At 56.8% G+C, this 17,716-nt stretch overlaps 1 protein-coding gene across 1 annotated transcript in view; it reads right to left on the bottom strand.

Moving 5' to 3' along the window:
* The window catches only part of PPFIA4 (PTPRF interacting protein alpha 4), a 53,525-nt gene extending 39,645 nt beyond the window's left edge, over nt 1–13,880 (bottom strand). The window contains exon 1 of the mRNA XM_061442788.1: nt 13,786–13,880. The gene's annotated coding sequence lies outside the window, so the exon portion shown is untranslated. The remainder of the gene's footprint in view (nt 1–13,785) is intronic.
* Between the last annotated feature and the right edge of the window lie 3,836 nt (nt 13,881–17,716).

Below are 17,716 nucleotides of genomic sequence, written 5' to 3'. Positions count from 1 at the left end.
CTCAATTTCCAGCTTGCTCCCTCTTAAAATGTCAGCTCTGTGCAGCCAGGCTAATGCAGCGAGCGTGTCCCTGCCAGCAGCCCCCAGTGCAGCCCCAGCCCTGGGAGCTTTGCCCTTGTCTCCACTGAGCTTCCCCAGCCATGCCCAGCTCACCCAAGAAGACCTTTGTGTTGATGGCCCCAAGCACGCCATCATCATCATGAGCCTGGCCCCTGTTTCCATCCATCACTCCTAAAGAGCACCCAAGAAGCATCAATCTCCTTTACTGCCATGGGCACAGAGCCTCGACACAGCACTCCGCAATCCCCAACCCAGCACTTGGAGGACCTCCTGCACACGCTGAGCTGGGACAAGTGGGACAAGTGGGAACTGTGCTTGCAGCTCAGCAGGCTCACAGGTGCGTGAGTGGCTGGAGGAGATGCAGGGGGGTGGGTCCCATCCTGGTCCCTCTGAGCAGTGCTCCTTTGGGCACTCCAAAACATGATGTGGTGGTTTAAGCCCAGTCAGCCACGCAGCTCACTCGCTCCCCCCCTGCCTTCCTCCCCCTGCTTCCAGGGGATGGGGAGGAGAACTGGAAGAATGGAACTCTCACAGGTTGAGATAAGAACAGTCCAGTAACTAAGGTATAACACAAATCACTGCTGCTGCCACCAAGAACCATAACGATAAGGGAAATAACAAGGGAAGACACCCGCCGACCGATACCCAGCCCGACCGAGCAGTGATCTCACCCTTCTGGGTAACTGCTCCCAGTTTCTATACTGGGCATGACGTGCTGTGGTATGGAATACCTCTTTGGCTAGTTTGGGTCAGGTGTCCTGTCTCTGCTTCCTCCCAGCTTCCCCTCCTCCCTGGCAGAGCATGAGGCTCACAAAGTCCTTGGCCAGACTAAACATTTGAGCAGTAACTAAAACCATCGGTGTTATCAGCGCTGTTCCCAGGCTGAAAGTTGAAAACACAGCACTGCACCAGCTACTGAGAAGGAGAAAAATGTCTGCTACTGCTGAACCCAGGACATCCTGTCACTGCACAACCTCGTAAAAAGGTCCCTCTCCAGATTTCTTGTAGGTCCTGTTTAGGTTGGGCTTAGTCAGGTCTCCGTGGAGCCTTCTCTTCTCCACGCTGAACACCCCCAGCTCTCTCAGCCTGTCATCATCAGCCCCTTAGAGCATCTTTGCAACCCTCCATAAGCCCATCATTGTAGGATCATAAGAGAACAGAGGTTGGAAGGGACCCAGCTCCCCCAGCCTCTCCCCACAGGCACCCTGCTCCAGTCCCTACCTGTCCTGAGGGCCCGTTGCCAAACCCACTCCTGCTTGTCAGTAGCATTCCTGAACTGGGGATCTGAAACCTGCATGGAGGATTCCAGAGCATCCCTTCCCTTGTTCTCCTGCTCATACAGCCCCCGATGCTGCTGTCCTCCCTTGCTGCCAGGGCACACGCTGCCTCCTGGCCAGCTCCTGCCCACCCAGACCTTTCCCATGGGCTGCTCCCAGCCAGGCAGCCCCAGCCTGTGCCATTGCAGGGCAGTCCCCTGCAGGGACCCCTGTGTCCCCTGCCCAGGACACCCTGAGAGCTCTGCAGCCCCCCCATGCCATCCCATCTCCCCACACCAACACAACAGCCCTGGCCCTTGGGCTCCCCAAGAGCTCTTCCTGCTCCAGGCGCAGAGCAGCCATCCCAGGGAACTCCTGATGCTGTCTCCATTGGGTACATGCACCAATTTATCCCAAACAGTTTTGGAAGGGGCCTGGTTTGGACAGCTCAAGCCCTTCCCTGCCCAAATACAGTGATTCAAGGCCAGGTCCTCTGCAACGATGCTTCCTGCTGGGTTCCACCTTGCTACCACCCATGGTAGGACCTTCAGTCTAAGCAGACAGAGCAGCAACACCTCCCTGACACACAAAACCACCCAGTGCAGAAGCATAAAAGGATGGAGTTTGCCCTGGATGCAGCATCCTGAAAATGGGAGCTGGGATTTTTATGCATTGCCCTTTGCAGAGAGGTTGGCCCTGTTGAAGGCCATGGTGGGCTTCAGGCTTGACTGGCTTGGGTCAAAGCATTCACCTTGGGGTATGGATGTTAACAGCTACCCTTTAGATGTGCCATCATCGTGGCCTAGCACAAAGTGCTGCCTGAAGACCCTTTCTCCCCTCCAACATCACAACCACACCTCCCAGTCATCATCTTTCAGCTCAGCAGGGGCACCTCCATCCATTTGAACCTGCTCAGAGCTGACAGCCCAGGATAACCCAAGGGCTGGGCTCACCTCCAGCAATGCACTGCACCCTTACAGGTGATGCAGAGCACAAAACCTCTCCCACCCCAGATGTGGAGTCAACCTGAACAAGACTCATCTCCCCCTACAGCCAGAGCCACCTTTCCCCCAGGCACTGGGTCCCTGTGGCACCTTTATAGGTCCAAATCCCTCCATGCATAAAGGGGGCATAGATACGAGCCCACCTTGCTCCTAGGTCTCAAGGGATTTCCAAAGAGCACTGGCCAAGCCTGAAGGCTCAAAGAAGATAAGGACTAAATCTTCCAGAGACGTGGAAGAACCTAATTCCTGACGCCCAAGAACCAAATATCTTCCCAGATTGGGTCTCACCATCTCCTCTGTCCTTAGCAAAGCACATGGCCATCTTTTAGCTGTGTCAGCTCAGGGGAAGAGGGGACAGGAGAAGACAAGAGGATTTCTGGGTCAGTCTTGTCTCATGAGGGGGAGCAGAAGGGTTTGCTGCTGGGACTGGTGCTCTGAAAAGCAATTACACATGGAGCCATCCCCATGGACTGTGCCCAGAGCCTGAATCAGCCTGGGCTTGGCTTTTAATTACCCCCGATTCGGTGCCTGTTCCCCACGTCCCTCCAGACAAGGATTTAATTATTACAGACACGGCTTCCCATCAGCAGCTTCCTCAGTGGATTGCTCAGCTTGGAGCTCCTCGGTCCCATCCCTCCCACCGCCAGTGGAGGAGAGGGCTGGAGAGAACAAAACCCTTCCTGCACCCAGCTCCTGCGCAGCAGCCGCTGCCAAGCCATTCTCCTGCCTTCATCCTTGTCTCACACGAGGAAGCCCAGCTTGAAAACACACCCCAAACACTGCATCATTGAATCACAGGTTGGAAGGGACCCATAAGGATCAAGTCATAGAATCATAGAATTAAATCGAGCCTCCTTAGCCAGCAGAGCATGAGCAGGTGGAGAGGCCAAGCAAGGTGAAAGGGATGCACCATGAGCTAGGACACGGAGTCACTGCTGGGTTTGCCTCCTCATAGTGAGATCTCATGTTTGGGCATCCCCTGGGAGAAGGGAGCCCATGAGGACCTGGTGAGGACCCCACTCACTGCTAGGCTACGAGTGCCCTTGTGCTCTCTGCAGGGTTGGTGCCACCTTCCTGGGTTGGGAAGGTCAACAAGGGAGAGGGGAGGGCTGGTGCGTGGTGGGACCAGGCAGAGAACCAAGCATGGCTCCCTATGGCAAGCCCCATCTCCTCCTCCAGGCGTGGGACCAGGCAGGGGCCATGCTGAGGTCCAGCAAGGCTCCAGGTCTGAGGGCCAAAGGCGGACAAGAGAACAGAACAGGAGGGCCAAAAGAAACACCAGATGTCCCTGCAAAGAGAAGGGCACGGCGCAGCGAGCAGGAGACCTTCAGAGTGCAGCTCTACAACACAACCTGGTGCCAAGGAGCAGCAGCTCATGGGCAGAAAAGCCAAGTCCCAGCTGAACTGCCAAGCAGAGAGGTTGCTTCCACACTGCAAGAGCTGGGCAGAGCATCTCCATGCTGCAGGGCTTGAGCAAACCCTCCTCCCCAGCGTGGCACGATCCCTCTCCCCACGCAAGGCTGGGAAAGGAGGGCACGTGCTCATGAGAGACCTCATCCCGTGGTGCAAAGGGCAATGAGCTCCAAGGACACGCCAGGAAGCGCTTTGGTCCTTTTCCACCGATGCACTTGAACTACTGAGGGCACACTGTGCTTCTCCCAGGCCTCCCAAGATTTCCCTTGGGCCAGTATAATCATAAAACTATGGAATGGTTTGGGTTGAAGGGACCTTAAAGCTCCCCCAGCCCCAACCCCTGCCACGGGCAGGGACCCCTTCCACTGGAGCAGCTTGCTCCAAGCCCCTGTGTCCAACCTGGCCTTGAACACTGCCAGGGATGGGGCAGCCCCAGCTTCTCTAGGGTCCACCCCAGAGACACCAATACAGGAGTGAGCAGAGGGAGAGTAAAAGCTGTGATGACACAAGCCCTTTAGTGTCATTTCCTTAAGAAACCAGGCTAGAGAGGAGAGTGGAAGCGACACACAAGAGAAAGAGAATGATTTTCATTAACCTAATCAAACCTCCTGGAATATGATAAGAGAGGCAATAACAGACACCTCCCCTCTGGCCAAGGACAAAGAAAGGCTTCCTGGTTAGGGAAAAGAGGAAGAAAATTGGAGTAGAAGAAAGGAAATTGCTCAAAAAATGGCTAAAATGCCAGATGTTATTAAAAAGCCTTCACCTACAGAGAAATAATGACCGATGGGAACAGGGATATGATGGGGGAAGCAAAACATCTGGAGAACAAGCGGGATGGGGAGCAAGCACCTGAATACGGCCCCGCTCACCGCAGTGCCCACAGGCGTGGCTGACTCCTGCAGTGACCTGTGAGATGCTTGGGGTGCTTAGAGGCACCAGCAGCCCCTGGGTATCCCCCCTTAACCCCAGTCCAGCGAGCCCCATAGGAGCTGTGGTGAAATGCTTTCATATTCTGAGTGCCTGGAGAGGGTGCTGAGGCGCTGGCACGGGGTGCCCAGAGAAGCTGTGGCTGCCCCATCCCTGGCAGTGTTCAAGGCCAGGTTGGACACAGGGGCTTGGAGCAAGCTGCTCTATGGAAGGGGTCCCTGCCCGTGGCAAGGATTGGAGCTGGAGGAGCTTTAAGGTCCCTTCCAACCCAAACCAGGCTGAGGTTCTATGATTCCTTACAGAGATCCTCCTCCTGCTCTCCTGCCACCCCCAGGCCACATTGCTGCTGTAGCACATCTGCTCGGACTGCTTGAGGAGAGCAGCGTGGATGCCTCCTTGCTTCCTCAGGTACTTGCAGCACCATCGGCACAAGCAGGAATCCAGCTGTCAGCATCCCAAGTGGAAAAGCAAACGGCGCAACCCCTCTGGCATCCCCATGAGCATCCCTCTGTGAGGGGACACCCACACCTCCATCCTCCCAGGGAGCTCCCCACCTCCAGAGGAGCTGAGCTGGAGCATCCGCAGGCAGAGCCCAAGCTGGGCAAGGCAAACACGGCCCCGGCTCTTCCCAGCTCCGGAGCTGTGAGGAGAGGAGGGTCTGGGCTGTGCCGGTGTCACGCAGCATTGCGGGCTCACAGCAAGAGGCAGCTCCATCCCGAGCTGCAGCCACGCTGGGAGCTGCTCTTGCTCTCCCAGCACGGCCACAAAACCCCTTCCCTGCTCCAGGACTGATCCTTCCCAGCCCAGCCGGCATCTCCCGAGCAGCGGCAGGAGCTTTGCAGGCAAGGAGAGACGCGGATTCCCTGCAGCAGCCTCCCCTCTTGGCAGCTCTCCTTTGGCTTCCCCAGCCACCCGTGAGCTGCATCTGCACATAACATCCCTCTGAGCCCCACGGGCACAGACCCCAGCGTGCACAGCCCAGCCCCAGCTCTCCATGGAGGCAGACACACACACACACACACACGTCCAGCCTTGCTTTGGCTCCACGTTCATGCACACGCATGTCAAGGTACACCAGGGCAGCCCACGTGGAGCCAAGAGTCCCCAGGAAGGAGGAAGTCTGGGCACTGAGTGATGGAGGCCCTGCCACATCTTAGGTCTGAGTGCCCATGTGCTGCCTCTGCTCGATGGGACACTTGTCCCCCCACTGCGGGGCAGCGGCGGAGCCTCCCTGGCTTCTCCAGTGGTTGGATTTCCTCCTGCTTGCAGTGGGGAGAGGAGGAAACCAAGCGAGCAGAGTGAGCTCTGCGATGGTTTCTCACCTTTGCAGCCTCTAAAAAGAGACTTGTTTGTTTTCCCTCCAAGGCTGGGGAATAATCAGTGCTTGGCTTGACCACACTGCAGCAGGGTGGAGAGATTCCAGGTACCAGCCAGCCCCAGCAGCCCTGTGTGCTTCAAGCCAGGGCTCACCCGCTGCTCCAGGCTGCATTTACAAACTCCCCCCCAGCACCATAAGGATTTATTGCATGGAGATGGAGAGAGGAAAATCCAAATACCTTCAATGCAAAGCCTCCTAAAGAAATGCATCCATTTAGAGCATCACTCATGTTTTATAGCCTCAGCACCTCCCAGCCACACTTCAGTTTTCACATCCATCGCATCCAGCACCACTCCAAAAGCCTGCTTGCTTCTGCATCACACACCAGTCTGCCCAGTGCCCCGTATGCACTGAAAACACAGCACGCTCTCTGCATTCACCCATTAAAGAGAGACCCAGCTGCTCAGACCAAAGCAGTATTCCGCATCCCAAACCCAGGCACGGAAATGTAAATGATGTATTCCCTGCAAGGCGGATGGAATAGACACCCGGGACACACACACGTGGAGGGCTACCAGGGATGGAGGCAGCACAGGGCGTTTGACAGCTCCTAGAGCATGCAGGTGTTTGGACACAAGAGCATTCCCATGGGTAACCTCCACTCTCTTCACTGCAGGGACAGCTCAGGGATGTGGAGGGTGATGGGCTGGATAGGATATTGGAAGTGCCTTTCCCATGGCATGTGTGGATAATGCCAGCACACTCGGCCAGCCCATCACTGGGAAGGTCAGCAGCAACGATGGCATTTGCTTTGGTGGCTGTTGAGGGTCCATCTCTTTGGCGAAAGGATGAGTTTCGGGGGGTATTGTGCTCGATGCTACATCAGGGATGAGTTCCCCCTCCTGGAACGCCTCACAGCATGGGTAAGGGTCATAAATGTTCACTGAACCCAAAGGTCAACCCAGCCCCTACGTTCCTGACAGCCCCGGGCTGGGGAGCAGAATCTCACCCTTTGCAGCATAACAGACGTCCTGCACTGAGCCATGCAGCAACATTGAAGTAAAAAACGGTGGCTGTACAATAGCCAAGTCATTTGAGAATGAAAGAGCTGGTATTTTTAGGCAGCAGGAGCAGTGTGGGAGAGATCTCCAAGTGCAGACTGATGCCATTTGCTGCAGGGCACTTCCAATGAGATTTATTGACGACGTGCGATTTGAAAGCGACACCAGCGCTCGGGAAGAGCCACGCAGTGATCAGCAATGCTGGGGCTCAGTTCTGCTTCCTCTGAAGAGACAAAATCCCTTCGGATACACGGCAACACAAAGGACATGCAGCACGAAAGGCATTTCTGCTTGCAGAGATGCTGTGCCTGCCACCTCTAAAAATGGCCACCATGGAAGTCTTGGAACGGAACGGAATAGAAGCAGATGATGCAAAGGGGACAAAATGATCTTTGTTTTTCATATGGCAACCCCAAAGTGTTGGCAATAATCGAGGATTCCATCCAGGTTTTCATGCTGGGGAGGACGAAGGAGAAGTCTTCTCTCTCCATCAAATGCTACCTGCTCTCTGGGTGGCACATCTGAGCGTCAGCCAGGTAACAGCAGCAAAGCACACCCTTTCTGGAGCTGGGCTTGAAGGAAAGACAGCTCAGATGAGGCGAGATCATAGAATCACAGACTAGTTTGGGTTGGAAGGGACCTTCAAAGCTCACCTAGTTCAATCCCCTGCAATGAGCAGAGACTTCTTTAACTAGAGATGAGCCTTCTGGCTCCAGTTAAACACTTAATGGGTTAAAAGGAGTTAAGCCACATTATTCTGCACATGGTGACTGGGGAGGCCAAGCCCCCAGAAGGGTTCAGGAGGTGCCTCTCCAAGGGATGCTGGCAGTGTCCTTACGACCTCGCTCCAGCCCCTGTGTCCCAGTGTGGTTCATGGGCACCTGCCTCCAGGTGCTGGCGAGGAGCGAGGGCAGCAGCGCTTAGCAGGCAGATGGGAATCTCCAGGACATCCACCCATCTGCTCTCCAGCACTGCCAGGTTTTCCGTGCAGCAAAGCAGCAGCCAACACATTCGGTTTGCTCAACACCTCCACGGGTCCTTTAGGGGCTTGGGTTTGCAGCTCCTCTGCCCCCACAAAGCCTCCTGCAGCCCTCCCCAGCCTGCCTTAGCCCTAACACCCTGCCCTGCCTGCCTCCTCGCTGCAGGAGACGTGGGGATCAGGTCCCACTCTGCCCGTGCCAGCAGTGCATCCATGGCTGGACATCGCTACCACAGAAGCTTTGAGGGTGGTACAGGGACAGGATCTCTACTGCAACCAGTAGAAATGCAGCTGACAGCGATGCCATCCTCAGCAGGGTGGGCAACACGTTACTGGTACAGCGGAATGGCAAAGGCACCATCAGTGCCACCTCCCAGTGATGGCCACAGGAGCCCTGGTCAGAAACCAGTTGCAGCAACAGTAGGAAGCCCCATGGAAACAATCTGTCACACAGACAGCGGAGGAAAGCAGGATCTGGCTGTGCCACCCTCACATTTCATTCCCAACACCCATTCCCAAGAGAGGGGGAGCTCAGCTTCGCAGCGTGCCAGGGAAAGCAAACTCAGCAGCACCACAGCTACCTCATCCTGCAGAGAAACTGGCCACGACACCACAGCTTGTCGAGCCTTGGAACGCTGCCCTGTACCCCCCAATCCCAGGTCTCACCCAGGGACACCCACAGGCTGGCTGGCTGCTCCCTTGGATGGAGCAGGGATATCAAGGCACGGTGCTCTCCATCACCCCAGAGATGCAGGGCTTGGGTCTCTCTCAAGGACATGAGGGCACAGAGCCCATATTCCCTGGCTGTGGGGCTCTGGCTTGGGCTGAGCCCCGAGTGGGTTCACAGGACAAAGGAGCCATCCAGGGGCTTTATGTGACTTTGCTCCCCAAACCGGGAATGTCATCTCACAACCTCGCCCGGAGGATTCACACTCGCACGCTATGTGGGACAGTTTGGGACCAGAATAACTTCCTCCCCTGGCTCATCAGCGTGTGAATACATCAGCCACAGCCAAAAATAACCTCTGGACCCTTCTGACTCCTTCCTGCAAACCAGTCTGGGGCGATGCTAGAAAGAGGCCAAGATGTGGTTAAGTACTGCTGCCAGGCACTGAATTACAGGGTGGATTTACCTGCGTTATTGAGGCTGTAAACTCTGCACGAGCCCATCTTTCCCCTCCCTGTCTGCAGCCCCTGGCACCATTAATTTCTGCCTGAAGAACAGGAGCAGGCACCAGCACCAAACCGATTTAATTCATGATGAAGAGCTTAGGCTCAGGTTTATGACACCTGTGCTAATGCCACAGCAAGGCTATAAACACCCTTCCTGATTTCGGAAGCCAGAAAGACCAGGCTTTGGCAGGAGAGGATGTGTGTGAGGATGCTCTGCACTAATGAAATGCCCAGACATTGAGTTTTGGGTTGGCAGTGGGGCCAAACATCCCCTTTTCCCCAGGCTTCGGCCATGCTCCTGACTCACAGCATCCCATTTCTCCTGTCCCAGCACGAGTTGGATGAGGAACGATGCTGGCCAGGCAGGGAAAACCCATCTGTAATTCGGGAGAAAAGCTATTTCTATCAATAAAGGGTGGAAATGAGAGCGAGAAATCAATATGGCTGGTGGATGGGCAGTGATTTTGGGAGAGGGTCCCTCCCCCTGCTGTGCCATCCTGCCCTGGCGATGGATCCCCTCCCTTTGGGAGGCTGCATGGAGCATCCAGGCAGGAAGAGCATCCTTCCCTGCTGCACAGCAGTCGCAATGGATGCATGGGGGAAATGAGCTCTCATCCCCCACTTGTTTTCTGCTTTCTGGATGCAATTACAGGCAGCCACCCAGCCAGTACCTCCTCGCGCTTGCTAAAGCAGCATGGTACAAACTGAAACCCAGGAGCTGAAAAAAAAAACCCAATCTGCATTTCAGATCAATTCCAGCCCTGTCAGTCCTTGCAGGATTACATTGCTGGAGACAGTGACACAGGAGCTCATTTAAAACACCAGGGGGGAGATTCAAGAAAGGAAAAGCAACTTGGAGGGCACAGAAGCAGGACCCTCCTGGCCAGTGACTCTTCATAGACTCATAGAACCCAGGCCTGGTTTGGGTTGGAAGGCACCTTAAAGCTCAGCACCCTCACAGGGAAGAGCTTCTGCCTAAGAGCTCATCTCAGTCTCCCCTCGGGCAGGTTAAAGCCATTCCCCTTGGCCTGTCCCTACAGGCCCTTGTCCCAAGCCCCTCTCCAGGTTTCCTGCAGCCCCTTCAGGCACTGGAGCTGCTCTCAGGTCTCCCCTTCAGGAGCCTTCTCTTCTCCAGGCTGCCCCAGCCCAGCTCTCTCAGCCCGGCTCCAGAGCAGAGCTGCTCCAGCCCTTGCAGCATCTCCATGGCCTCCTCTGGCCTCTCTCCAACAGCTCCACATCCCTTTGGTGCTGCTGCCCCAGAGCTGGATCAGGACTGCAGGGGGCTCTCCCCAGAGCACAGCAGAGGGGCAGGGGGTGCAGCCCAGCACACGGGAGGGTTCTGGGCTGTGAGGACACACTTTTGGAGGAGGTTGGGCACCAGCCATCAAGATACCTCCATCTTCCTGTTGCGGGATAGAAATCGCTGCCCCATGCACAGAAACCAGACGGAGGTGAACACCCGCATCATTCCTTGGGGCATCCCCACCGTGCAGCCTGACCGAGAGCTTTCCCACGTCCCCGCATGGATTTTAACCTGCTTGACCACAACACAAACTGCAGCAAAATCCACTTCTATCAGCACAACTTTTTTTAGCCAAGAGCCTTGAATCATTCCTTCACGACTGCTCCAGATGGGCCCAACGCAGACCTGTCCCCCAACGCTGCAGTTGTTCCATGTGATATTTTCCCTTCCTCCCTCCCAAATGCCAGCTCGTGTGAGCACACCCACATGCACCCACTTCCAAGCCTTTTGGCATCCTTTGCTCACAGAGGAGCCCCTTTAAGCACTGAGAACTCCCAAGCACATCCCTCAGGAGCCTGGTCAGGGCTTGGACCCACCTGCAGAGCCCATGGCAGAGCCCTCAGCCTTGCCCTGGAGCATCGCCCCACACTTGGTGCGTGGCATTTCACAGAAAGCATCTGTGAAGTGTGGGGTTGTTACTGCATTTAACACCTCTCTGTGAAGAAAGGCGGAAAATGGAGCCAACATCCTTCCCCTCCAGTTAATAGCCCAGAGATGAGACCTCCAGGCTCACTTTTGGGAGCCATCTGGGAAACCTCAGGCTCACCGAAGCATTCCTTAGGTGGAATTGTGAAATAAGGTTTGGAGGTTTACAGCAGCTTTCTGCTTGGCTGCAAAGCACAAAGTGGCACTGCCCAGGCAGAGGGCAGACTCATGGCAAAGTCCCTCCAGGTCCCCAGAGAGTGGAGACCTCCTGAAGCACTTCCAGCTGGGTCCTGGGTTTGGGCTGAGCTCTGTTTGAGGCTCCAGAGCTGCCTCCCACAGTTTCAGTGCGAGCTCCCCCCTCCAACAGTGCCAGGCTCTTCCCCAGCACTGACTCATGGCCACAGTCTCCCCACCCAGCACACCAGGACCCCAGCACCTGCCCAGCTCACACTCACTCAGCCTCCTCCTCACACCACCATCCCCATCCCTCTCCCCTGCACCCCAGTGGGAGCTGCCCGACAGGGCCAGGCTTCAGCAATAAAAGGACCCTCAAAAGATAACAGGGACGTTTTCAGGGTGGTTTTGACTCCCGGCACCTTCTGAGACAGTTGAGGCAGGCAGGAACCTGAATCCCAGCAGGTTCAATCCTCCAGCATCACTTCAACTGCTGGGGAGCACCAAGGCACGGAAAGAGCAAGACCCATTCGCCCTTGCCACAAAGCTGCACAGAGACAGACAAGTCATTTAATCCCCCATGTGCCAAGCCACGGCTGAGCTGGCCACCCCAAAAGGCCAGATCCATCCATCAGTCCCACCACCAATGTCTCAGGAACCTGCCAGTTTAGAGGCTCCCCCCTTCCCTCCAGCCAGTGATACAGGTCCTGGACTTCTGGCCTGTCTCATGGAAAAGAGATGCAGGAGGAGCAAGCACTGAAGCTGGGAAGTCATCTATGGACCTGAGCACCTCTGGGTGCATGGGAATAGCACCAGTGACCTGTGTAGGTGGCTCCCATAAGGAAGCCCCCAGATATCCATCCTGTTTCCCCACCAGCACTGCCCTGAGATGCAGGGAGCAGCACATCATGGTGTCCCCAAGAGCCCAGACACCTGAGACTGCCGGACCATCAGAGCTATGAAGACACCAACAATTCATCCTCTCTAAAGCCCAGAAGCACCACAATCAAGAAACTCCCAAACCACGCTGGCATGTTCATCCAGGTACCGAACTCCAGCTCATACCTCGTGCTGGTGTCAACCTCACCAGCAGAACCTCAGCCCAGCATCCAAGCAGATGGTGGCAAACAAGCTTAAGTGAACACTTTGCCAAGCCTGACTTGGCCAAACCCAGGGCATCCCCAGAAGGTTTTACAGAGCTTTAACAAAACCCAGCTTCCTAAGCCAATTGCTGTTCTAATGATGCAATTTAGGGGATAAACAAGCCCTTCAAGGCTGGTTATTCCGGAGAAAATCATGGTGTCTGGAGGCAGCTTGCCACCACCGTGACGAGACAGCACCAGCAGAGGCTGGGAACCAGTGTGAGCCCAGCTGGAGCTAACCATGCTCCTCCATGCTCACTGAGCTGGTCCAGCCCCAAGCACTGTGGGCATCTGCCCAGTGCCAACATCCACATCCAGGCTGGAGCAGTTTGGTGAGCATCTGCCCAGTTCGGAGCTGGACCAGCGTAATGAGCATCTACCTGGTGCTGAGCTCTGGGCAGAACCAGCCCCGTGCGCAGCTGTGTAGTGAGCATCCATGCCCATGAGCTGCTCCAGGCTGGTGCTCGGTGCCAGGCAGATGCTCTCCAGGGCTGATACAGCCCAGAGCTCAGCACTGGGTGGATGCTTCCAGGGAGGATGCTCCAGGGCTGGAGACAGCACTGAGGAAGGAGGATCTGGCGCTGGGAAATGAGAGGAGCAGAAGGCCAGGAGAAGGCCAGGCTAGGACCAATCTCACCAGGATGCCTGCCCTCCTCATCAGCACAGGGTGGAAGCTTTGTCAGGTGGAAGGGTGCAAAGGGGCAGCTTGGGACTACACTGTGGGGCTCCCAGGGGCAGAGTGCAGCTGGAAAACCATGGACACCCCCCTCCCGGGTTAAAGGAATCGCTTCCCCCCCACACCATGCAGCCTCCCGGGTGCGGATGTGCCCATCCCTTCGCCCCTCCTGCCTGCACACCCATGTGGTGGGGCAGCACATCCACCCGGCTCAGCCCCCACGGTGTGGGGCCAGTGGTTGCAGCGGGATGAGCACCCCCCGGCTCAGCTGGGGAGCAGAGGACATCAATCCCCCCCAACCCAGCTCACGGGTGAGGATGACACCCCCCAGCTCAGCCTCAACCCAGGGGAAAGGGGCAGCTCTGCACCCCCCTGCCTCCGACACCCCCTCCATGGGGTAACGAGCGGGGAATAAAGCACCCCCTGACTGAGGCACCCTCCCGGCGGTGCAGAGCATCCCCACCGCGAGGCGAACAGGGAGCACAGCCGCACTGGTCCAGCATCCCGGGGGGGAGCAGAGCATCCCTGCGGTGGTGGTGGTGGTGGGGGGGGGGGGGGGGGGGGAGAAGAAGGGCAGAGCCCTCCCGAGCCCGGCCCCATCGGACAGCGGGGGGGTGCTGAGCATCCCCGCCCGGCCCCGCCCGCACTCACCGGCCGCCGAAGTCGCTGGAAGCCGCCGCCGCGCCGCTGCCTCCCGCGGCCCGCCCCGCCCCGCCCCGCCCACTGCGTCACCAGTCCGCCAGGCCACGCCCCCATGGCCACGCCCCGTGGGGTGAGCTGGGGGTCGGGGGGTGGGGGGGGACACAGGGCAGGAGAAAGGGGGCAGGATCCTCCCTTAGCATCACAGAGTCGTCAAATCAATGGGGCTGGAAAAGCATTTCAGCTCGTCCGGTCCAACCTCTATACCAGCGCTGCCAAGGCCACCACTGACCCATGGCACTGAGCGGGTGTGAGCACTTGCAGGGACGGTGCCTGCAGCCCTGCCCTGGGCAGCCTGTTCCAATGCCTGAGCACCCTCTGGGGCAGGAATTGTTCCTCAGCTCCATCTAAACCTGCCCTGGGGCAGCTTGAGGCCGTTTCCTCTTGTCCCATCCCTTGTTCCTTGGGAGCAGAGCCCAGCCCCTCCTGGCTCCATCCTCCTCTCAGGCACTTGTAGGCAGCCATCAGGTCCCCCCTGAGCCTTCTCTTCTCCAGCCTGAACCCCCCAGGTCCCTCAGCCCTTCCCCATCACACTTGTGCTCCAGGCCCTGCACCAGCTCCATTCCCTTCTCTGGCCCCGCTCCAGCCCCTCAATGTCTCTCTTGCAGTGAGGGGCCCAGAGCTGAACACAGGATTCGAGGTGCAGCCTCACCAGTGCCCAGCGCAGGGGCACAATCCCTGCCCTGGCCCTGCTGCCGCACTGGCGCTGATCCAGGCCAGGATGCTGGGGGCTGCTTGCCTGCCTGGGTGGACATGGATCTGGGTCTGCCTGGAGTTGGAAAAGACGAATGGCCCAATCCCAGCTTTCTCATCTTATTCCCAGTCTATGTCACCTTTTTGGCAACTACCCTAGGAACAGGGTCTCCAATTTTCTCTCTTCCTTGGTGGCTGAAGAGGAACCACAAGAACTGAACAGGAGTGAACATACGGGTTAAAACCTTAGTGTAACCCAGCATTATCAGGAAATCCTTTGGGCTTCTGTAGCCCCCTATGAGTAGGTCTGTTCAAGGGGTCCCTAGACAAGGGGAGGCAGACCCATGCTGTGGGGCAGCCAGATCCTGAGCATCCCTTTCCTCCTGAATGTGGGGATCCCACCATGTGGGGAGCAAAGGTGGGAGCAGGTAGAGCCCCAACCTCTGTCATGTCCCTTCCATGCCCTGACGAGGCCCAGCTCCAAGCCATGGGGGCATAAGAAGCATCACCCCTCCTGATTTCAGTGGTGGTGGATGCGTGAGGCTGGACCCTCGCCCTTGGCTCCCTCTCTGGAAGAGCCTCTTCCTCCCTAAATTGGGATTTGAGGCAGAGGCTATCCATGGACTGCACAGGGAGGCAGCATTAGCAGGTAAGCAATGAATCTGGGCCCCCTGAGCCCATATGCTGCTGCTCCTACCTTCACACAGCATCAGCATCAGCCCCACTGGAGAAGCCCCACTGAACATCAGCCAGCCTGACACACAGAATCATAGAATCATAAGATCACAGAATGGTTTGGGTTGGAAAGGACCTGAAGATCATCCAGTTCCAACCCCCTGCCATGGGCAGGGACACCTCACACTAAACCATGGCACCCAAGGCTCTGTCCTGCCTGGGCCTGAACACTGCCAGGGATGGAGCATTCACAACTTCTCTGGGCAACTCATTCCAGTGCCTCACCACCCTCACAGTAAAGAACTTCCTCCTTAGATCCAATCTAAACTTCCCCTGTTTCAGTTTGAACCTGTTACCCATTGTCCTGTCACTACAGTCCCTAATGAAGAGTCCCTCCCCAGCATCCTTGTAGGTCCCCTTCAGACACTGGAAGCTGCTCTGAGGTCTCCACGCAGCTTCTCTTCTCCAGGCTGAACAGCCCCAACTTCCTCAGCCTGTCTTCATACAGGAGCTGCTCCAGCCCCTGAGCACCCTCGTGGCCTCCTCTGGACTTGTTCCAACAGTTCCATGTCCTTTTTATGTTGAGGACACCAGAACTGCACACAATGCTCCAAGTGAGGTCTCAGGAGAGCAGAGTAGAGGGGCAGGATCCCCTCCTTGGACCTGCTGGTCACGCTCCTTTTGATGCAGCCCAGGATACATAGCTGCCTTCACGTTGCTTTTGGCACACCTTGGTAAAAACTCATCTGTTTTCCGTGTGCCAGAGTTTTCCAAGCCAAGACAACCTCTGCTGTTTAAGAATAAGCCCGTGACACAGTTCTCAGATAACAATCATAACCCAAGGCAAACGTTTTCAAGTACCAAAGAGGTGGGTAAACCCCTCAGCACCGGGAGCTGGTTGTACTATCTGCCATCGCCCTTCATTCATACCAATTGTTTTCAAAACAGATGAATTAGAAACAGCATTTCTGTCAAGGAATGGCCTTTCCTGGCTGGCTTGATCAGAAGTCTTCTCAACCATCAGATATGTTCTTTGCTGATAAAAGGCTCTCAATGTATTTTATGAACTGCTGAAGGAGTTCTGCCAGGCAGGAATGGAAGTTCTTTCTGCTGTCAGCTCCTGGCCGTGCCTGGAAGCAGAAGAAATGTGGATTCCTCTGTACCCTGCGTGTTCCCTTGCTCCGGGGAGCACAAGAGCTGAAGCCACAGTCCTGGAATCATCTCACTGTGGCCCTGGCCTGCCAAGAGCCAACTCATCTCCTGTGGCCTTGTAGTAAAGGAGCACAGGCAGAACACCAGGGGCTGCACAGTGCCTGTCAAGGCAGGGAGGGTGGGACAGGGCTTGTGCCAGATCCCAAAAGGCGATCCCAAAGGGAACTCCCCAGGATTGGCTGGGATTCCCAAGCAGCTACTGTGGAAATCCCAAAGGAAGGGAGCGGGATCACCCCCAGGATTGGCTGGGATTCCCAAGCAGCTACTGTGGAAATCCCAAAGGAAGGGAGCGGGATCACCCCCAGGATTGGCTGGGATTCCCAAGCAGCCACTGTGGAAATCCCAAAGGAAGGGAGTGGGATCACCCCCAGGATTGGCTGGGATTCCCAACCAGCAGCTGCTCCCAGTGGTGCCCAAATCCTTTCAGCACTGCACAAGCATTCGGAGGGACACAGGCCCCAGGATCACAGTCAGGCTCCGGGCTGCCATTCCTGCCTTGGACCCCTTTTATGGCTCCATTTGAAGTGAGGTGGCACCCAACAGAAACAGTCATGGCAGTTTACACCCAGTGACCCCCCACTGCTGCACCCACAGCCCACGTTTCACCCACCACAAGGGTGCGGGGTGGCTGCCGGCTCCATTCCTGCTCCTGGGGATGGTGGGGTTCAGCCAGGGGGGTGGTGGTGGTGGACACCCAGGGACCAGGGGGCAGCAGGACGGGGCTCACGCACACATCAGCCCTGGGGAGTGCTCCCATGGGCTGGGGGTGCAAAGGGAGGCCTTACTGGGAGGACGGGGAAGGGCGATTACCTCAGAGGTCGTTGTTATGAGGAGTGCGGCCCCCATTACTGGGAGTACTGGGGAGCAGAGACCTTTGTACAGGGGCAGTGACCTCCGAGCCCTTCACTTCTGGGCAGTGCAAATCCCCCCCAATCTTTACTGGGAGGGAGCCATCTCCTTAGAGCCCCTTGTTACTGGGAGGACTGGGAAGGGTGGTTGTTACAGGGAGTGCGGCCCCCGTTACCCTCATCACTGGGAGTACTGGGGAGCCCACTACCCCAGAGACCTTTGTAAGGGGGCAATTACCTCCGAGCCCTTCACTTCTGGGCAGTGCAAATGCAGAGGGAGCCATCTCCTTAGAGCCCCTTGTTACTGGGAGGACTGGGAGGGCTCAACCCCCTCCAGACCCCCGTTACTGGTCGGACTGGGAGGGGAGGGCAGACACAGGCCTGTGTGCCCCCCCCCCCCCGCCTCCATACCCAGCCGCCGTGACGTCATCGCGGCGCGCCGGCGGGGTGACGTC

Source organism: Pezoporus flaviventris, unplaced genomic scaffold (genome assembly GCF_033815535.1).
Source record: "Pezoporus flaviventris isolate CSIRO_AGI_PZ_B2104156 unplaced genomic scaffold, CSIRO_AGI_Pfla_v1 ptg000253l, whole genome shotgun sequence".
In the NCBI taxonomy this organism is placed as follows: domain Eukaryota; kingdom Metazoa; phylum Chordata; class Aves; order Psittaciformes; family Psittacidae; genus Pezoporus; species Pezoporus flaviventris.
Note: the sequence above shows the minus strand (reverse complement) of the source record. Positions and strands in the feature narration are given on the sequence as shown.